Raw genomic sequence first — 21,122 nt, forward strand, 5'->3', positions numbered from 1 at the left:
TTTATCATGCCATCTTTCTACTCTTTGATCTCGCCACTTTATTGGACCTTCCGCCTCATTCATTGTTTTATGCCTACAAAGGACTAGTGGACAACACATACCTAAAGGAAAATAAAATTTTGAAACATGGGTTGTTTGTCCAGAATTTTGTAATTTCCCTCTATGCTAATGAAAAGATAGTGTTAGAATTATTTTAGCATAGTTTTTATTTATCATGTTCTATACTGACATGGCTCAAGGCAAAGGTAACTTGCAGCAAAAGACAAAGCGAATGATCTTTGATACTTACAGTTCTTTTATCCATGTTGAATGAGTCATGTCTTCTTTGCGCAATGTTATTGGAGTTTGTCATGTGCCTTGCTTCATCTCTGATTTGAATTCATCTCGTGTCTTACCCAAATTGAATTGAGAGTTTCCTACATGGGTTAGTCCAACAAAATATCCAGTATCTGCTAAAACAATTTTTAGTTCAATAACCAAACTAGACTCCATGTCTAATTTGATTAAGGAAGATATTTTAACCTAAGCACCTTGCTTAATTTTAAAAACCTTTGGAAGTATGTCGAGTACTTCCAAACCAAAACTTACTATGGCAGACAAAGGTAACATGAAAGCACTATAGAGATTTACTCAAACAGGGATGAAAGAACACGATTGTTATTTAGCAAATTGAGCATGTCTTAAAGGTAGAGACAACCAAAATAATTTAGCAATATGGCAAGAGATGTTTTTAGAGAAGTTTATCCCCCAGCTTGAATTTTGCAAAAAAAAAATCAAGTTTGGATGGATGTGATTCAATGTTGCATGATGATCGGTTGGACATGCCTGGCGTTGTCATCCCTCATTCTTTTTGCTTCAAACCTAGAATGGTTAGTGACAAAAATACCCGAAAGAATATTTTCACAAATATATTTCTATGCTCATTTCACAAGGGTATCACAACAAAAAGGTGAAAGTTCATGATATCTTCCAGAAGTGCTTGTTTTAGGATAGAAGTTCATCCTTGGGAAACCTTCAAATTGTATTTCAAGTTGGTGAAGTGGTTTTCCCTCCAATAACAACCTCTAGATACCTATCTCAAGATTCACACAACGAGATCTACAATATTTATGATAAACATATACATCTACAACCACCTGTTTAAAGTTTTTATGAATAGAAAGTATGAGGGGGTTGAAGATCTCATGCGTGGTAATGTTGGAGAGACCAATTGATTCAGAAAATTTCTCATACGAGCATGGATTTGATGAGATGTTTATGAAGTAGCTTCCATGCTCGTTGATGTAATCTTCCCTTTCAAGCTCTAAGGGTGATTCTTAATAGATGTCCAATATTTCCCTTGGATTGATGACTCTCGGGTTGATCTTGACTAAGGCCTCCTCTAAACTTGGGTGAGTTATGTTTATTAAAGAGATTGACTTAAGCTCACCGTTTGGATCTAAATCAAGTTTGAATTCTACCCATAAGGCTTCGTCCTTGTCCATCCATTCTTTAGCAACGGCATATGAGTTCGTAATACATTCCAGCCATTGTTGTTGCTCTTCTTGGTCATCCTTCTGGCCTTCATGACTCCTATGCTTTGGGTGTCTTAGTGGGTTTCTAGGATCATCATGAAACTTAGAAGAAAGAGCGTAAGAGGGATCATCGGGGTCAAGAATGGGTTGAGAGATGGGTTCAGATAAGACATCTAATGTGGTCATAGAAGGGGAGAAGATATGATTTGCTAAATGACTCAGCCCTCCTTCTATAGTTTCACTAGACAAGCCACCCTTAAGTTCTTCCCAATGTCCTATATGGAAATAAGGACGCTTTCTAAAAGATCCCTTCTTGAGAGGATTTGAATTATATTCGCTTAAAGTTTAAGCTTTTCCCAAAATCAACATAAAAAAGATCATCCTCACAAGAAATTGAAAAGGTTGAATTTCTTCTTCCCTTGGAGGATTTTGGTGTATTGATGGTTCAGGATTGACAGCTAAATCTTAGGATTAGAGTGGTTGCGATTTGGCTATTGTTGATATTTCTTAGCATCACTCTTTACTAAGTTGTCATCCCTAGCATGATGTCAGAAATGCGTTGTTGGTAATTATAAATGACACTTGAAAACTTAGAGGAAAATTATATATATTAATGTATCCACAAGCGCACAGATAATATACTATTGTAGCATTTCACCCGGGAGTATACCAGGTATCGTTATTTATATTTTATCCACAGGGAGGAGCTATGGAGTTGTGTTGGCATAGAGATATTGACAAATGTATATATACTTATGATAAAAACCACTCTCATGCTATGGCAGGGGTAAGTCAAATTATAAATAAATAATAAGTGTAAAGTAATAATGGTATTCCAGAGATAGAAATAGAGACTCATAAAATGTAGTATGGCTAAGCAAGAGATTCATTAAGAGCAAAAGATTCCTAAGTCATTCCTTAATTACTAAGTCTTTTATACACCCAAGTATATACACTCTCATCTATAGTATAACTAACTTTGGATCTATGCATAAAGAACATTACTATGGAAGATCAAGAACAGAGCTTGTCTCCCTTTGCAACCGCGTTCTACTTGCTCTACAAACGGGGAGTGGACTACAAAGGACTCAACGGGAGTGTCACATCCGTGATCTGCCATATGACCTAGAGTGCAAAATGCATCCATAGGCAAACAATATCTAACCACCATGCTTACATAGTGTTGATCACTTAACTCACCGAGTACTGATCTAAGAGCTTTGCGAACATATGCATAAATTCATCATCAATCAAAACTATATCAAGCATACATCTAGAGCAAACTAGGAATATAATAAATAGCAACATAATATTGAAGTATCACAAAGTCATAAAATAAGAGGGATATAATGGATATATCAGCCTCCAGACGGTGAATCTAGGATCCTGAGCAATAGCCCAAACTCTACTTGAACCTTGCTAGCTAGCCTATACTAGAACTTTGAAGAATTAGAGCTCTATTCTCTTCTCTCTAGAAACTCTAATTTCTAGACTGATCTTGACTTATGGCAGCGTGCTCTAGAGGGGGGGTAGGGGCTGGTTATATAGGCTGGAGCATCAATTCTGAGCCATCAGATCAAACCGACTTGAAAGAACGGCGTAGATGCAATCCTTAAGGCGATGGAGAACTGACATACGAAGGAGGGACTGCCTAGTGGGCTCAGGGGGCTGGGCGACCTGTAGGTGGGGCTGAGCGTCCCCACCTGGCAGCCTCCTACCCTCTGCTTCGGTGATGTGACTCCTTGAGTCATCTGGAACCTTCTGGAGTAATTTTTGTCGTGGATAAGCGCGATTTAATTTGATGTTTTGATCCCCCTTGACGGTTTTCTGAAATAACCCTGTTGAAAAAATAGATTCACCAAAACTCATGGAAATTATCAGTTTAAACCCCTAAGTCTATGTTGATAATCATTTTCATGCATTATTTCAAGTTATATTGAAGTTTATAATGAATGATAACTATCGTCAACAAACTCCCCCAAGATTAACCTTTGCTAGTCTTTGAGCAAAGCTAAACTTATAAATGGATCAAGAGTTTAGGATCTTTGAGAACACTGTAGCAACTCCTCAAAAGTACACATGCATTCAAACAAGAATTCATCTCCAAATTAGAATAAACTGATTTGTCTTTCAAACTTACCCATATTACCTTGAACTATGGGGATTGTAGCCTTCACTTGGGTCTCATGTTCTTTGTTCAACGATTATTCCAGAGTTTTTTGCAAGTTTTCAAAATAAAACTCAGAGATTCCATTGTATGACACTCTCAAATCTCTCAAAATATGTGGTATTTGAGGATCCTCACCAAGGCAATAAATGATGATATGTCTTTCTTTTCCTACAACTAAGGCTTTTGTGGAGCTCATAGGAATGGTGATAACATGAAAGAGCATTCTTGCAATACATATATTGTAAAGTCAAACCTCGGATCCAAAGAGAGTCGGGTCATACAATCAAATCAAGATGTGCATGTGTGTGGAATATATGGTGGATATATTTGCTGGCTAACCTAATTCTACTATGCTCCTTGAAAACATATCGCTCATTGGAATCATCTTTGCAAGAAAATATGGGATATCTTATTCATCTTGTTGACACAAAAATATGGCGATGTGATCAACACATAGCAAGCCAGAAGATCTGAGTGGAAATGAGACTAGAGATTTGCTCGGCTTCAACATAAAACCAACCGATTCTAAAAACCCAACGACGTGCCAGTCAATTTGACCTGCAATTGATAAGAAAAGAAAATCTTATCAGTAATTTAAGGTGGAACATATCGATGTTGCACCAAATCGTTCTAAATGTACGGCTAGATAGCCGATTCAATAAGGCTATCGACTAAATAGTCGATATCCAGCGTATCCATGAAAAGAGTATAACATGCGAACAAATCGACTGTCTAATATAAATGAATTTACAAACAGTTTGAATCTAATATATTATCATCAATAGTGAGGTTGAATTGGATCGATGCAGCTATGATAATGATAATAAACTAAAGCCAAAGAATCTATAAAACCATCTATATATTGATAGATTTATGAAAACATGCTATATGTGTGAGAGTATAGGCAAATCGGCTAAAATAGCCGATGTAGTCATAGCAAACAAACAAAGTACATATCTTGATCATGAACAAAATCACTAATCGCTAATTTCTAATCTAAAGTCTTACCAGTGAGGTTTGACCGGATCGATGCAGCTATGGTAGTGTTATTAGATTAGATTTCATCAACTACTGAGCTTATTCAAGATTAAAACATATCTTTGAATGCATACTATGTTTGACTGGAATAGAGATAAAACAGTCGATATAGCGAAATTAAGCCATCAATTATAAGATTTAAAGCGTGACCAGATCAAAGGATGACCAATTAAGATGATATAATGCCGATCTATCTCTATCTCAATCGAGTGATTTTGTTATAATTAATAAAACATTAATTATAGCAAGATCGATAACTGGTGAATCAACCAAAAACAGCAAGAAAAATCTTACTAATCTTAGCAGATTCGATAACTAGTGATATTGTATTAAATAATAGGTTATTTAATATAAGATCGATAACTTTGATCTATATTATGATTTGTAAGAGATCAATCAGTTGATGCAGCCTTACAAACTATGATATAGATCGATAACTAACTTATATTGTGGCTCATAAAAGATTAATCAGCTGATGTGGCTTTACAAGCACAATACAAGTCGTGACGGTACTCACAAGCAAGTTGAAGGTCGATCAGTCGATACAACCCTGTTTGCTGAAGAACTCGTCGAGATCTACAGTACTCCTACTCCTAATACGATGGCAAAAACCGTAAAGATTGTATTGATTGAGTGTTTGACTTTTTTTTACAATAACTAGGGTCTAATATTTATACCTGGAACCTAAACATGAATTCTACTCAAATACGACTCATTACAATTCTTGAAACAAAAGAAAACTTCCTTACTTAATAATAACCTAGACCCCAATTTTCCTTATTTATAAAGTCCGACACATCTTTCTGACGCCACTCAAGCATAGCCCATTAACGCCATCTGCTGATGTCATCCATAAAATAGCCGATTCTGACATCACATCTAAATTAGCTATACCGATTCACATCTAATCGATTCCTTGATGACATAATCCTGGAAGCTTTGAGTTCCCACGTTCTTCTTCCTAAATTTTGGTGTAAACATATCTCATTTTTTCAGGTGGACATCTAAGTACCCATTGTTTTAAATATCTCGGACACTTGTCTATTTTTTCTCAACTTTTTTTCTTATTTTTTATGAATAACTTTTGCATAGCCCATGCTTCTTTTCTGCATAGCAATTGTTGGAGAGATAATAACAAGAATTTGGAGCATTTATGTGGTGGAAACCTATCAAGCATATTTTTGGTGTTTTTTCCCAGTGTAGGAGTAAAACATTTTTGGGTGGATCTAGATGAAAAGCATATTTTTGCGCCTATCACCAGTATAGGAATAGTGCATATGTGGGTGGTGTGTACGTGATCTTGATTTTAAGAGTATGATAAACCTCTCATAAGGGTCAACAAAGCTTGTCTAAACTTAATACAAAACAAGTAGCATATAAGTGAAGGTTTTCCTAGCCTAAATATAAACATGTTTGGCTCTGGTAGGAATTCAAGCTTTGCCATACATGATCTCATCATGTGGAATTTTTATATTTTTCAAAAGATAAATCTATAGAACTTAGATCACTTGGAATAAGATAAATAGCAGCTCAGACCTTCTCATATCATATCCGTCATTTACCTAGACTTAGATCAAGCATTTGCTACCCACGAGTTTTAAGTTCAGAGCAAATTTTCATGTCAAATCAATTTCATCCAAAACTCGGGAGAATTCCAGGCTAAAAACTAGGTACTTGAAAGAAATTACAACAGAGCAACTATTCATCATTTCTATCATGTGAGATCATCTTCAAGTTCTTTTTATTCATTTGGCTCTTAAAAACAAGACAAAAAACTAAAGCACATCTTAAGCAAATTAAACTTAAAGCAAACTATACACACTCTTTTGTTTGTTTTTTTTATATCACTCCACGGTAATATATATATAAGATAAAGACAAATTTTTATTTTGTTTTCTTAGTTATGCATTTTATATATAATACAAATTCAAAATTTAACTAAAGAAAATAATAAAATACAAGAAAGAAAACTTAACTGAAGTAATGGGGGCTCCTCCCCCAAGCTGGTTGTTGCTGCGGTCTCACAGAAGGGCAGGTCTATGTTGACACCCTGGAATAAGTACTACAAATTTTGGTTCTCCTGCTTCTGGTGCTGCTGGATGGCAGCAAAGCGTTGTCCTACTTTTTCTTGCCACTGGGAATGTTGGTGCAAAGTGTTCTAAATCTCATGCTGGTTCTCCTCAATGGTGGTGAGCCTGGTGTCGAAGCGAGCATGTTTCATCTGCTGCTCATAGTAACCCATGGGTGGCAGATGGTGGCCCATGTGCTAGTCATGATAGCCCATGGGATGGTCATGGAAGCCATGACTAGAGAAGGACATGCGTCCTCCCTAGTAGCCGCTGGAGACCTCATAAGACTGCTGCTGGTAGTAGTCAAAATTGTCGTCCTGCCATTACCGACTTGGGCCCTGTTGCCAGGAACTCTGAATGATGTAGAGAAGGCTGCTCCCACCTAGCATGTTCAGGTTAGTGCATACGGGAAGATCTCGGCTAGTCCCAACCTGCATGCACAGGATGGTGCACCTGGGAAGGTCCCGCTTGATCAAATCATGTGTAACCGGTGAAGGCAGGGCCTTCTGGAATGGGGTTGTCTCCACGATACCGAGGCTATGGGTTGCGAGTGATCCTCATAGAGGCACTCCTGCGAGGTGCTTCCTCCTTTCTCTGTAATCAAAGACAAACAAATCCACTGCATATAGACCGAGGTTCCGATCTGGTAACAGGAACTCGGTTGTATAATCCACATACATCATGACAAGTTCTCGTCTCTTCCATTTTTTAACATATGTGCATGGTTAAAATAGTCATAATCAATAAGCCAATGGGGAATGCCAATGTAAGTAACAGAAGCATTTTCTAGTAGGCCCAAATTTTTAGCTATGTGGGTGACCAAAGAAGTGCACCCAACATCTCCCTTAAGACCAGGAATTTTTGTCCAATGATTCATCATGAATTTTATGGGTGAGACCTTTTCCTTTTGATCATGGCATAAAGCAGTTTTAGTTCATCATTCCTAATAGTGTGGAAATCACTTCTAGAAAATAAGGAAAAGCCTAACCATTTATGCATGAAGCGCAAAGTAGGGTGCTGAATTTCATTGGTACGAGGATGGTAGCAAACAATTTCTTTTGAAATCTTCCTCCAAAAATTATTTCTACCAAAGTCTTGTATAGCAGAGTGTATGTCAATTATGCACTGAGAGTGAAATCTAAGAAGTTCACTAAATTTTTTCTAGGGAATAGAAAATTCTTTCCCAAAAAGTCTAAATGAAACTTTTGAATTGGTGGGTTGCAGAGTGCACAAGAATTCAATAGTCAAAAGCTTACACCCTGGCTCATCAATTTCTCAAGCATCCTATCATCCTACGGTCTTAAAAATAAGTTTGAATTCAGCGGTCATACCTATGGCTTATAGTAGGGCTGGATCATAGGCAGGAGTGAGGATGAAATCCTAAGTCTTTAGCTTCTTGTGGATGTTCTTCTCCCTATCTCCCTAGAGCTTGAGCTGCTTCTCTTGCAAAAGAACTTTCCTTTCCACGGGGGCTGATCGAGATGGTGCTCCAACAGCAGGAGACGATGGATTGACCTCCATGTCAGTGCTTACTCAGGATGAATAACTCCTCGTTGAACGGAACGACATCGCCCGCTTGAGTTTATCGGCGATCTTGCTCATTTTCCTGCAAAATAGACAAAAAAACAACACGACTCGTGGAATGGGATTAGGAGATAAAAATGTTAGTGGTTAGCAGTCCAGAGTCAGTAGTCCAAGGGTTAGTTGTCCAAAATTGCCTAATTAATATTCTAATCAAGATTTTGGCATGACTTCCATCTTAATTCTTTTTAATTCCCTCTCTTGATTTGGACAGCACTACCACACTTAAACTCTATTTTTCTTTCAAATTTTAGCAGCACCTCTCTCTTTTTCTCAAGATTTTAGCACTACTTTCACACCCAAACCTCCTCTCACTCTTTCTTACTCCAACACTACTTTTTCTTAAAAGAAATTAAACTATGAAATTTTGAAATGGAATTCCGAACTCAGGAGCTAGAATTGTGTTGTGTTGGAGGCCGAGAGCAGCAAGGAGTGGGATTTATAGAGGGGGAGGTAGCGGGTTGGTCGGCCAAGTGGTGGGGTCGGTCAGCCCCACACCATGGCCAAATCACTACAAGGTTTTACCCCTGATGCAACAGCCTAAAAGCGTTGCAATATAATAAAAATGGTTGCGATAGATAAAATTGCAACACTTTTTTTTCGTTGGCAGGTGTTGCCATAGTAACCGTGGCAAAAGGTTTGCCCAATGACTCATTTTGGTGTTGCAATAGGTTTTCCCCTATTGCAACACCAAGGAGTGTTGTTACAACGCCATGTAGTGTTGCAACCCATAGTATAGGCAACCATCACACCCGGTGTTGCCAGAAATACCTATTGCCACATACTCAAAGCGTGGCAATAGGTGCACTAGCAACGGCAATGAGTGTTGCAATAGACCTTATTGCCACGCATCAATAGCATTGCAATAGATGGACCCTCTATTGCCACGCTATCTCGGTGGTTGCTATAGGTGGAACCCTCTATTACCACGATAAATATTTGGTTGCTAGAGGTAGCCTCTCTATTGCCACACTAAACATTGTGGTTGCTATAGATGCGCCCGTCTATTGCCACAATAAATGTTTGGTTGCTAGAGGTTACCTCTCTATTGCCACACTAAACATTGTGGTTGCTATAGGTGCAACCGTTTATTGCCACGATAAATATTTGTTGCTATATCACATATTGCAACACCAAATTATTATGTCGATAATCCATATTGCAACGCCTTATTTGCTTCAAACAATAATTGCATGCTGAACAATATATGATGAAAGAAACATTTAGACATCCATTAATCCAAAATATGCTTTGTTCGTACAACTGAAACACATAAGGTATCCGACTCATAGTAGCTAGTTTGAACACATCAAAATGTAATGAACTATGTCTAGCACTGTAGCAAAGGTTGGCTTGGCATTGACCATCCCATCACTTGTGCGCTCCACTCAAACTCTATCTTGCTCCGACCCATACTTGTACCTTCCGCTATGGTAGCTACGAGTTGTGTTTGTGGCGGGCTGCTATCTTGGTTTTCCTGCAAATCAATAGATGGAGGGAAAATTAGGCCCCATACTAAGGACTATCACATGACAACATTAAACACTTTTAGGTTCTCAAACTACAAACATTGACTTTGAGGATAAAAGAAATACAATGATCTCTACATTGTATGAGCAATATTGTGAACAAAATTTTAAGCATCTTGTACATGTTACGCTGCTACCTAGAAAACGATATACCACACTACTCAAGTGCATCTTGTACAAGTAACCTTATAACATGGCAGGTAACTATCCTTGGCACTTTTACCATGAGCTTTCAAAATATTGATGCTCTGAAGATCAGATAAAACCCATAGTTACATCCTGTGGCATAACATGCAAACCTTGCTAGGCTCAGAACATGTTGTATTATGCAATGCTTGCTGTCCAATGAGCACAAAGGACCTGTACTCTGAGATACAAATATGAGTATTAGCTAAAACTAATTAGACCACCGGAATTGTCGTTTCTGACTTCTTAATTATTATCAGAAGGGCACACAGTTTCATTTGCATGCGCACAGCCTAATTAACATTTTATCATTCAGAATTATGACATCAACATAAACTTAATAAATCAAAAGCCATCAGGTTATGAGCGTGAACTTAATAAATCAAAAGGCATCAGGTAGACCGTTGAAAACAAGAAAGATTAATTTGATTCAATGATGAGTCTAGAAAAACTATATGGCCAATAGGTATGTGAATGAAAAGGAGTAATGATGGGTTTTAAAAAAATACATGACCATCAGGTATATGTAAATGGAAAGGTGCAATAAAAGGACTATGCTTATGTTAGCATTGGTGTAAGGCGTGGAGAAAATTTGCAGCACAATCTCATTATGTTAGACTGACCATTCCGATTGAATCTTAAGGGGCCTTAGACTTACAATATCCCCACTGGCAATATGATCAGGTACACCAATCCACCACACACCTTTATGGAAAACCATCCACTATCAACCTCTTTCTGAAAAAGGGAACCTACAGCAAGGAAAGGTTGCAATGTAGTTTCAAAATTTATACTATCAACCTCTTTCAAAATGGAAACCATCTACACAAACTAAGATTTACAGTGCAGAAGGAAACATGTCTAAAAAAGAGCATGTCATTAACCAAGACTGAGCATAAAGCTGCAAGCGTGATAAACAGCGGCAGGGTATGATGAAATTACCTATTACCTAAATACAACTGCTTAAAATTATAGCCTTTTCGAAGAATAGCCTTTTCCGGATCACTATATAACTTTGGGTGCAAGAGCTATATTGATTCAGTTTTTATGAACATAGAATAGATTCAACTCAGGACCTGAACAATTGTTCTCGTGAGTCGTTGTAAACAGTTATCGTACCTCAGGTCTAGAAGAACCAATGAACTGAAAAGTGTCAAGTTCCCAAAATTAACAGTCTTATCAACCGAACCTGCAAAGGTTTTGAAAAGGACAAAATTGAACATGTTATTTACATGTCCAGCTGATATACAAATAAGAAGCATGAGGGAGTAATAAGTCCGCCATGAAAATAATAGAAATCTTATCTTAGGGAAAAATTGACATCCCATGGAAAATTTACTACTGTGTGGGTATATAGGACCTGTATTGTAACGTGTAGCCAATAAAAAACTCGTGGGCGTGCACATCTAAGCAGTTGACTGGACCTTCATGAGGACGAAAGACATGCATGAGTTTTCCAGCCGCGAAATCCCAGACCTAGCATAGGTAGATATTTTAAACAAAATTTGAGTGATCAGGAAACATGTGTGTATGCATATCTTATTTCGAGTATCCCTTATTTTCATGTTTGTGGCTAAAGACCCATAGACAAAGAATTTTCCAAAAGGATGGAAATCAAGATATGCACAAATTGATATGTGCCCAGTGAAAGTTCGAACAACTGCACATTGCGCAAATCGTCAATAGAAACCGAGATTATTGCACGACACAGCTGTAGTTTCATGTTTTCACTGCACTGTTGACTGTTAAGGCTGGTTAATACCTTTCGCTTCGTCAATATTCCATAGTTGTATTGCTCCAGTTGCTACACCAGCACTTAGCGTAACACCAAACCTTTACTGACTCAGCTGGACTTGTAAAGCCTGTTAGGCTCTGCAATGTGCAACAAAAATCACCTGAAGTAGATAGCTGACTGCCCAAAAAAGCAACAATGACATTACACGTATAGCAGCAGGATACCCTATAGGAATTACCACGAGAGCACCAAGCTTTCCCTACAGCCCAAAGATTGACCTTTCAGATCATCACCACCCTTCAGATCCTCATGTTGGCAAACAAAGCTAAATAACTGCTTTTGTAATAGGAGGTTCATCACACAAGCAATTCAAGGAACAAGATGAAACGGCCGCACTAAAGCGAACGGGCCGAACAGACAGAGAGGGCGAACCAGTGCTAGGACTGACGAGGAACTGGTAGATGCTGAGGCTGGCGTCGACGGCGATGACCTGACGCCCGCCGGGGGAGGCCGGGAGCGGGTGTGGAGGCGGCGTCGCGCCGGTGGCCAGGTAGCCTATCAGATCGGCGGCCTGACCACGGTTTTAGGGCTCGGCGGAGGGCACAAGCGCCACCGGCGGGTGGAGGGCCGGGAGCGGGCGTGTCGAGGCGGTCTTCGCGCCGGAGACGGAGGACGTCTACCGGGGGAGGCCGGGAGCGGGGGTGGAGACGGTCTCCTTGCCGCGCCGGAGCCGGAGGACGCCCGCCGGGAGCGGGGGTAGGGGGGCGGTGTGGGGTGGTGAGGCAGCGGGCGAGGGTTAATTTGATTCGGAAAGCGAAAGAGGAGATGAGGGCGAGGGTGGCTGGCGGGGGGGCTGGCGGCGCTGCGACGATGGGCGGCCGACGGCGTGCGCGAGCGCCGCCCGCGGGCGAGGGAGCACGGGGGGCGGGGGGCACTGGTGGCGCCGCGAGGGGTGCGGCCAGGGGACGGATAGGTAGGGTTGGAAAGTGGAGGAGCTGGGCCTTAGAACGGTTCTATAAATCTATTTTATGCTAGTTGAGATCTTGATCGTCGTTTTGTAGATGAATGGTTATGAGGAGCTGGGCCTTAGAAGAAACATCTCAGGACAGGATATTTCAGCCCATTTAACAAAATCAATCAACATATTTATTGTTTAAACAGAAATACATTTAAATTAAAAAAAATCTTATGAGGAGCAAAATTTTAATTTTGTTGAGAATTTGAATTTAATGAAATATTGTATCCATGAACTTTCCACATTGTATGAAATGTAATTAAATATCATGGTTTGTATACATGGTTTAACTTTCTCATGTACTCTTAATTTTGAATTTTCTTTTGCCAGACCTATGATAGGAGAAATTTTCATTTGGATGGAATCGCTTTATATTTCAATATTGATAGTGCATGTTACATGCTATGTTTTGAGCTTGATGTTGACAATGGCTATCTAGGTGACACTAATTCGGAATAAGTGACATATATGTGCTCATTTAGAAAACTACAATGCAAGTATCATAAATGAACGCGATTTATACCATGAGGGTGCGATCAGAACCACTGGATCGATGATAGACGACTAGAAATAGTTGGGCCATTTGGGTTAAAATGGGCTTGGTTCATTCTTTCTCTGCTTAATGTTTTTCTTTTTCTTTTTTCATTTTATTGCACCATTGTGAAGTAACACACAAAATTAATTATCTATTATACACCAATATATTTTTTATATACAATAGACTACATATAAGTTGCCTTGTAGAAGTTTCAATAAATTTCTAACTCATATAAGTTTAAATGATTTTTTGTAGGTTTATTGAAAGTAATTACAATTTGAACTACATGTATCTCAAATAATATTTAAAAAATATATTTTAAGTATCTATGTTCTATTATAGCTCATATATTGAAAATTGATGATATGTTTAAATTTTTGCTAGGGATAATTCAAACTTCTAGTTGCAACCTTATTATAAAATAATGGTAATAATATCTAAAACTTCTCCGAAAAATCTGAAAATTGCCATACAATCAATTTATTGACGTATAAGCTTGACATAAAAGTTTCATAAGATTTTAAAAAAATTAGAGTGTACGTTGTTCACAAAATGGATAGACCTCTCACATTGTTTCATACAACTCAAGTCAAACTTTAAGATTTGAATACCTCGTAATATGTTCGAACTCGTACGCACCTCAAAATTGGACACAACCTTACCTTTACCATGCTGTTGATATTTGTGGATTTACATTGCCACTTGTTGTGCAAAAAAGTTATTTTTCTATTTTTAACTAACTAATTAATACACCCTTGTGAAGTAACTTGCAAAATAATTATTTTATATACCCCTAATTACATTTTTACATGTAATAGACAACATTTAAGTTGTCATGTAGGAGTTTTAAAAAAAGTTTAACAGATTTAGTATTTTCTATCATTTAAATGAATTTCTACACGCTTATCGAAAGTAATTCCAAGTTGAACTATGTGTACCTCCAATAAGATTCAAAAAATGCACGCAGTAGCGAGCTCGAGCGACGATGCGCGTGGACGGCGTGGTCGGGCGTTGGCGGCGAGTTGTTGGCGCGACACGGTGGCGTCGAGGCGCGTCGGGCGCGGTGACAGCGGCCAGATGGTAATATAAAGGTTGCTTAATGTCGAACACACCTCAGTACCCCAATGGTAGATGAGGGTTTACTTGTACTTTAGTTCCTGGGATCAAATCCTCTGTGGAGCATTTTTTGTTAATAGAATATATTTTTTTGTCTATTGCAATTATTTTTGGTATATTGCAACACTTTTAGGCCGTTGCATCAGGGGTAGTCTACTGCATAGAGCATTTTATCTATTGCAACCATTTTTGGTACATTGCAACACTTTTAGGCTGTTGCATCAGAGCGGGTTCCACTGGCTGGATTCCCGCGCAGCCAGTATTTGCTCCCGTGCAGGTGTGAACGAAATGGTGCGGTGAGCGGCGCAGGCCGTGGGGCTGGTGACGTGGTCCGGCCAGTCCTATGCGTCCACGTCGGTATGATGGGCCCCATGGTCAGCGACGAAGACAGAACCGTTTGACACGCATGTCATCACGTGTTCGTTCTTTTTCTTTTTTTTTTCCTTCTAGAATTTTTATGAACTTCTACAATTTTGAAATAGTAGATAATTTCTAATGGAAAAGTCATCAAAATAAAAGTTGTAGAACCCACTGAGATCTACAATTTCGGTTTTGGTCCTTTCTCCATCCGACTTTGTTTCAACCATTCAAAATTTGAATTTTAAAATATAAGAATTCAAATAGAATTTTGGGATATTAAATGATTTCAAATGAAAATGTTATCAACAACAAAGTTGTAGAAATCATAAAGATCTACAACTTTTATTTTGGTCATTTCTTTATCCGACTTTGTTTGAATAATTCAAAATTTGAATTTTAAAATATGAGAGCTTCAAACATATTTTTGGGACAGTTAATGATTTCAAATGAAAAAGTCATCAACAACAAAGTTGTACAACCCAACGTGATCTACAACTCTTGTATTGGTAATTTCTCCATCCAACAAAATAGTAATATACATTGTTCATAATTGGGTACATCTTTCATATTAATCACTTATAACTATGTGAGAGATGTATCAATTTATGAACAATGTCTATTGCCACCTTGTTAAAATCATTTGAGTTTTTTATATGATGATTAGATAACAAAAACATATTACCATGCAAAATTATAGAATTTTCTGACAAAATTTAGAATTATTACAATTATGTTATCTTAGTTTAGGAATAGAAGGATGAATTATCCCTAACAAACAAATGTTTTTCTCTAACAACTCTGGGATATGGGATAGAGTGAAATGTATGACTATAAATATATTCTTTGTAAAAAAATTTGACTCCTATTGGAGGTACGCACAGTTCAATTTGGAATTACTTTCGCAGAAATTTATTTAAAAGATAGAAAATATCAAATGAGTTCCAATTTTTTTGAAACTCCTACACAACAACATATACGTAGGCTATTGCTTGTTAAAAAAGTTTCAGAAATACCGACTATTAAGAATTGAAATACCAACTATTCATGTGTTCTTCATTCCAAATCAGTTCATCTAACTGGACGGAAGTAGTACTTGGAAGAAAATTCCCCCAACTTGGCACAAACACTTGCTGTAGCCTGGTGGTTAGACTTCCTTGGTTCCTTGTCGAGGTCGTAGGTTTGAGTCTCAACTAAGGAATATTTTTTTCTAATTTAATTTCTCTATTCTCTCACTGACATGTTAAGAACAATGTATGCCGAAACAACTCACAAACAATGAAGTGGTGTGGTGGTATGGTGCGCTTGGCTTTAGTCCGAGGTCTTGGGTTCAATTCCCTTGGCCAATATCTTTTTTTCGCCCTTTTCATGTCAATTCCCTTGGCAGATGGGTTCCAGCTTGCAGTTGGCGCCAGCAGACCTGCTCGGACCAGGCGCAAGCATGCAGCCTAGCCCATATTTTTTCGGTTTTGAATTTCAAATGATTGGACCAAACATGTATAAGGAAACATGTCAGAAAAAATCACATACATAACTATGATGTGGTGGTAAGACATGCTCATCTTTAGTGGCGGGTCGCGGGTTTGAATCCTCCTCACCCCCACTTTTTGGGTATATTATTCAGAAATGCGTGGAGCATTTTGTCTATTGCAACCATTTTTGGTATATTGCAACACTTTTAGGCCATTGCATCAGGGATAGTCTAACGCATGGAGCATTTTGTATATTGCAACCAATTTTGTATATTGCAATACTTTTAGGCCATTGCATCAGCGGTAGCCTATAGCAACACAAAAACACCATGGTAATATTAGCATGATATTGCGACCATTTAGGATTATAGTTGTAATAAGTACTTAACAATTGCAACGCCACAAAAACTTATTACAACCCTAGAAAACCGTGGCAATAGGAACATGCTATTGCATCCATTCGGAAATCTTGTTGCAATAACCACCCTAACAATTGCAACACCATAGAACATTATTGTAACCCATAATAACCGTGGCAATAGTTACAAGCAAAAGCAACCAAATCCAATATAGTTGCAATAACACCAAGTAATTGCAACGAAAACCAATACTATTGCAACTCAAAAATGCCATTGCAATAATGCCAACTAATTGCAACATAATTCTTAAATGGTTGCAGTAGCACAAGCCTATTGCAACGACAAACCACACATATTGCAACAAATTTAGTCCGTTGCATTATAGGCACATATTGCAACCATTTTTTAAAAAGGTTGCAATACGACCCATCTATGGCAACCAAATTAGTGGTGTTGTAATCATGTGGCGTGGCATTAGAGGTAGAACCTTGTAGTGAATGGCCTCTCCATTTTCCTGGTGGATCTTTACTTCACCCTTAAGCAAAATATCAGCTCCATCAGTGCTTCTTTCTGTGGAGATATGATAGAATGGAGTTGAGTGGGAATGGAGGTGAATAATGGAGGTTGAGTGGAGATGGAGGTAATGGGTAGTGGTTGAGTGGGTCCCATGTGTCTCTCGTATTTCTACCATATATATGTATAAAAATGCAATGCAAAAAATATTTTATGATACTATGAAATATAACAAGATGAATGATGGTATTTTTAAATTTTTATGTCTCCATGGTAAATATTTCTTATGAGTTTTTACTCCATAAAAATTATTTACATGGGGCTTAAGTTTTATAATGCCATGATGAGAATTTTTGTTTCATGATACAGGTGTTGAAAAGTAAATATGCTAAGATAAAATGATTAATGGAGTATGAAAAAGTAAATATGGATAACTACCGAGTTACCTCTCGGCGCGGGTTCAGAATTTTAAGTCCACCGAACTGGACTTCTCCGTTTGGGTTTATTCTTCGGTTGCAATAGTTGGTCCCAAAGATGGAGACCTTAATGGTTGCATTTGCTTTTCATGCCACTCCAAATTAGAGCATTGTTCCGGTCTTGGCTTAAAGGCGAATCGCTCTTCCTCCCCATTGATATCGAATTTAATTTCTCCAGCTCCGACATCAATGTGAGCATTTGTAGTGCTTAGGAAGGGTCTCCCAGGAATGTGGGGGTGTCTTCATGTCTTCCTACATGTCAAGTAATACAAAATCTATGGGAACGAAAAAGTTTCGTATTTTTACCAAAATATTTTCAGTGATTCCTATAGGGTAGCAGACCGATTGGTCAGCTAGTTGCAAGCACATTGATGTTGGTGTGAGTGTTGAATAGTTGAGCTTGTCAAAGATCTTTTTGGGCATGACACTGACACTTGCTCCAAGATCGCATAACGCATTCTCAAAGTTCTGACTCCCGATCGAACAATCGATAGTGGGGCATCCTGGATCCTTCTTCTTGATAGGTGAAGTGTTTAGGATGGCCGCATTACACTCCTTCATTAACTTAATTACCTCAGTGGAAGGCAGTGGTCTTTTGTTGTTGAGGATGTCTCTGAGATACTTTGCGTAGGTAGGTATGGAATACTAATATATAATTTTTGAATTACCTCTATGAACTTACCAAACTGCTCATCCATTTTGGCTTTTTGATTTCTGCGTGGAAACGGTAGGAAGGTCGTGTCATGAAAATTTTATTATAACTCTTGCTCTTATGGCCCAACTTCTTCAACTTCATTGGTTGTCTTCTCCTATTCCTGTACTACCACTGGTGTCTTACCTATCCTTGTCGGATATGGTGGATCACGAGTAGACTTGCCACCTCTTGTGGTTATAGCATTTACCTTCTCAAGGTTAGTGGCAAAAGGCAGAGCAGCAACCAACTGGGCTAATTGTGATTCTATCTTTTTATTATAACTAAGTTGATCTTTTATAGCGGAAGAAAAAATATCTATTTTAGTTTTTATATTTTCTAGGACCTTATCATTAAAAGCAAGCTTCTTAGAAATATTTTCATTAATCCTAACTTGTTCTAAGATCAAGTTTCTCAAGGATGACTGATTAGGATTAGAAGAATTATAGTAATTATCTGGCTACTTACCTTGGTAATTTAACCATTGTTGTTGATTTCATCCTTGTCTCTGTTGTTGTGGAGCAAAATTATTGATGATGATATTTGCATTCTCCTGATATTCAGGGAATTCTACCCCCAAATATTCTCCATATACATTCTGGGAATTAAAGGCATCTTGAATAGCCTAACGATCTTTCTAAGTTAATCCATGGTAAAAGCCTTGCATGAGCAACGAATCTTCCATCCCATAATGAGGACAATATGAAATGTATTGTTGGAAACGTTCCCATTTCTGCTGTTGCAAATTAGAAATCTTCCCTCTTATGGCATTGGTCTTGCCTATAGGGAAGAACTTTTTTAGGAAGGCCTTTGAACACCTTGCCCAAGTGTTGATGTGATCTTTGTTGATGTAGAACCAATGCTTCACTCTTCCCACTAGTGAGAATGGAAACAGGCAAAGTAGTATGATATCTTGAGCAACTTCCTTGATGACAACTACGCTGCTAATCTCTAGAAAATTCTGAAGGTGAGCACTAGCATCTTCCTGTGCCCTTCTGCTAAATGGGGTAGCTTGCACCATGTTGATGAGGCTTGGCTTCAGCTCAAACTCAAGGTTGGTAGTTCTGAGTGTTGGTCCAGTGCGAATGTTCTCAGTGCTTGGAGCAGAGAACTCATGCAGGGTTTTATCAGCCATAGCTCAGAAACTGGTGTGGAGCTTCCTCTTAATTAGGTTGATTTGATTATGATTGGAAGTTGTTGGTGAATCACAACCAAGTTTGCAATACCCTGTATAAGATATGAACAAAAACAAACAAGGGTAAGCCTGCTAAAGAAGAGGTTATGATTTTATCAATAAGTATTTATTTGATCAATTCTCTATAGCCATGTGCCCCTCCCCGGCAACGGCGCCAGAAATGCTTGTTGACATTTCTTAGCATCACTCTTTACTAAGTTGTCATCTCTAGCATGATGCCAGAAATGTGTTGTTGGTAATTATAAATGACACTTGAAAACTTAGAGGAAAATTATATATATATATATAAGTATTCGCAAGAGCATAGATAATATACCATTGTAGCATTTCACCCGAAAGTATACCAGGTATCGTTATTTATATTTTATCCACAGGGAGGAGCTATGGAGTTGTGTTGGCATAGAGATATTGACAAATGTATATATACTTATGATAAAACCACTCTCATACTATGGCAGGGGTAAGTCAAATGATAAATAAATAATAAGTGTAAAGTAATAATGATATTCTAGAGATAGAAACAGAGACTCATAAAATATAGTACGACTAAGCAAGACATTCGTTAAGAGCAAAAGATTCACAAGTCATTCCTTATTTACTAAGTCTTTTGTACACTCAAGTATATACACTCTCATATATAGTATAACTAACTTTGGATCTATGCATAAGGAACATTACTAAGTAAGATCAAGAACAGAGCTTGTCTCCCTTTGCAATCGTGTTTTACTTGCTCTACAAACGAAGAGTGGACTACAAAGGACTTAATGAGAGTGTCACATCCGCGATCTACCACATGACCCAGAGTACAGAATGCATCTGCAGGCAAACAATATCTAAGCACCATGCTTACATAGTGTTGACCACTTAACTCACTCAAGTACTAAGTTAAGAGCTTTGCGAACATATGCATAAATTCATCATCAATCAAAACTATATCAAGCATATATCTAGAGCAAACTAGGAACATAATAAATAGTAAAATAATATTAAAGTAGCACAAAGTCATAAAATAAGAGGGATACAATGGATATACCGGCCTCCAGATGGTGAATCCGAAATCCTGAGCAATAGTCCAAACTCTACTTGAACCTTGCTAGCTAGCCTATACTAGAACTTTGAAGAATTGGAACTCTATTCACTTCTCTCTAGAAACCCTAATTTCTGGACTAATCTTGACTTATGGCAGCGTGCTCTGGAGGGGGGTAGGGGCTGGTTATATAGGCTGGAGCGTCAATCATGAGCACTCAGATCAAACTGACTTGAAAGAACGGCGTAGATGCAATCCTTAAGGCTGTGAAGAACTAACGTATGAAGGAGGGACTGCTAGGTGGGCCTAGGGGGCCAGGCGGACTGTGGTTGGGGCCGGGTGGCCCCACCTGGCAGCCTCCTGCCCTCTGCTTCAGTGACATGGCTTCTGGAGTCCTCTGCAACCTTCTGAAGTAGTTTTTGCCTCGGATAAGCGTGATTTAATTTGATGTTTTGATCTCCCTTGACAGTTTTCTGAAATAACCCTGCTGAAAACACAGATTCACCAAAACTCATGAAAATTATCAATTTAAACCCCTAAT

General features: G+C 38.3%; 1 long non-coding RNA gene across 1 annotated transcript; it reads right to left on the bottom strand.

The window, feature by feature from the left end:
- Nucleotides 1–9,585: 9,585 nt before the first annotated feature.
- LOC136462327 (uncharacterized) lies at nucleotides 9,586–12,483 on the bottom strand. The gene is made up of 7 exons (XR_010760697.1): nucleotides 12,255–12,483; nucleotides 12,061–12,155; nucleotides 11,850–11,959; nucleotides 11,448–11,563; nucleotides 11,207–11,276; nucleotides 10,746–10,839; nucleotides 9,586–9,849 (listed from the first exon to the last, which is right to left on the bottom strand). It is a non-coding gene; the product is annotated as an uncharacterized lncRNA (long non-coding RNA).
- Nucleotides 12,484–21,122: the final 8,639 nt, after the last annotated feature.

The sequence above is a fragment of the Miscanthus floridulus genome, chromosome 7 (genome assembly GCF_019320115.1).
Source record: "Miscanthus floridulus cultivar M001 chromosome 7, ASM1932011v1, whole genome shotgun sequence".
Classification (NCBI taxonomy): domain Eukaryota; kingdom Viridiplantae; phylum Streptophyta; class Magnoliopsida; order Poales; family Poaceae; genus Miscanthus; species Miscanthus floridulus.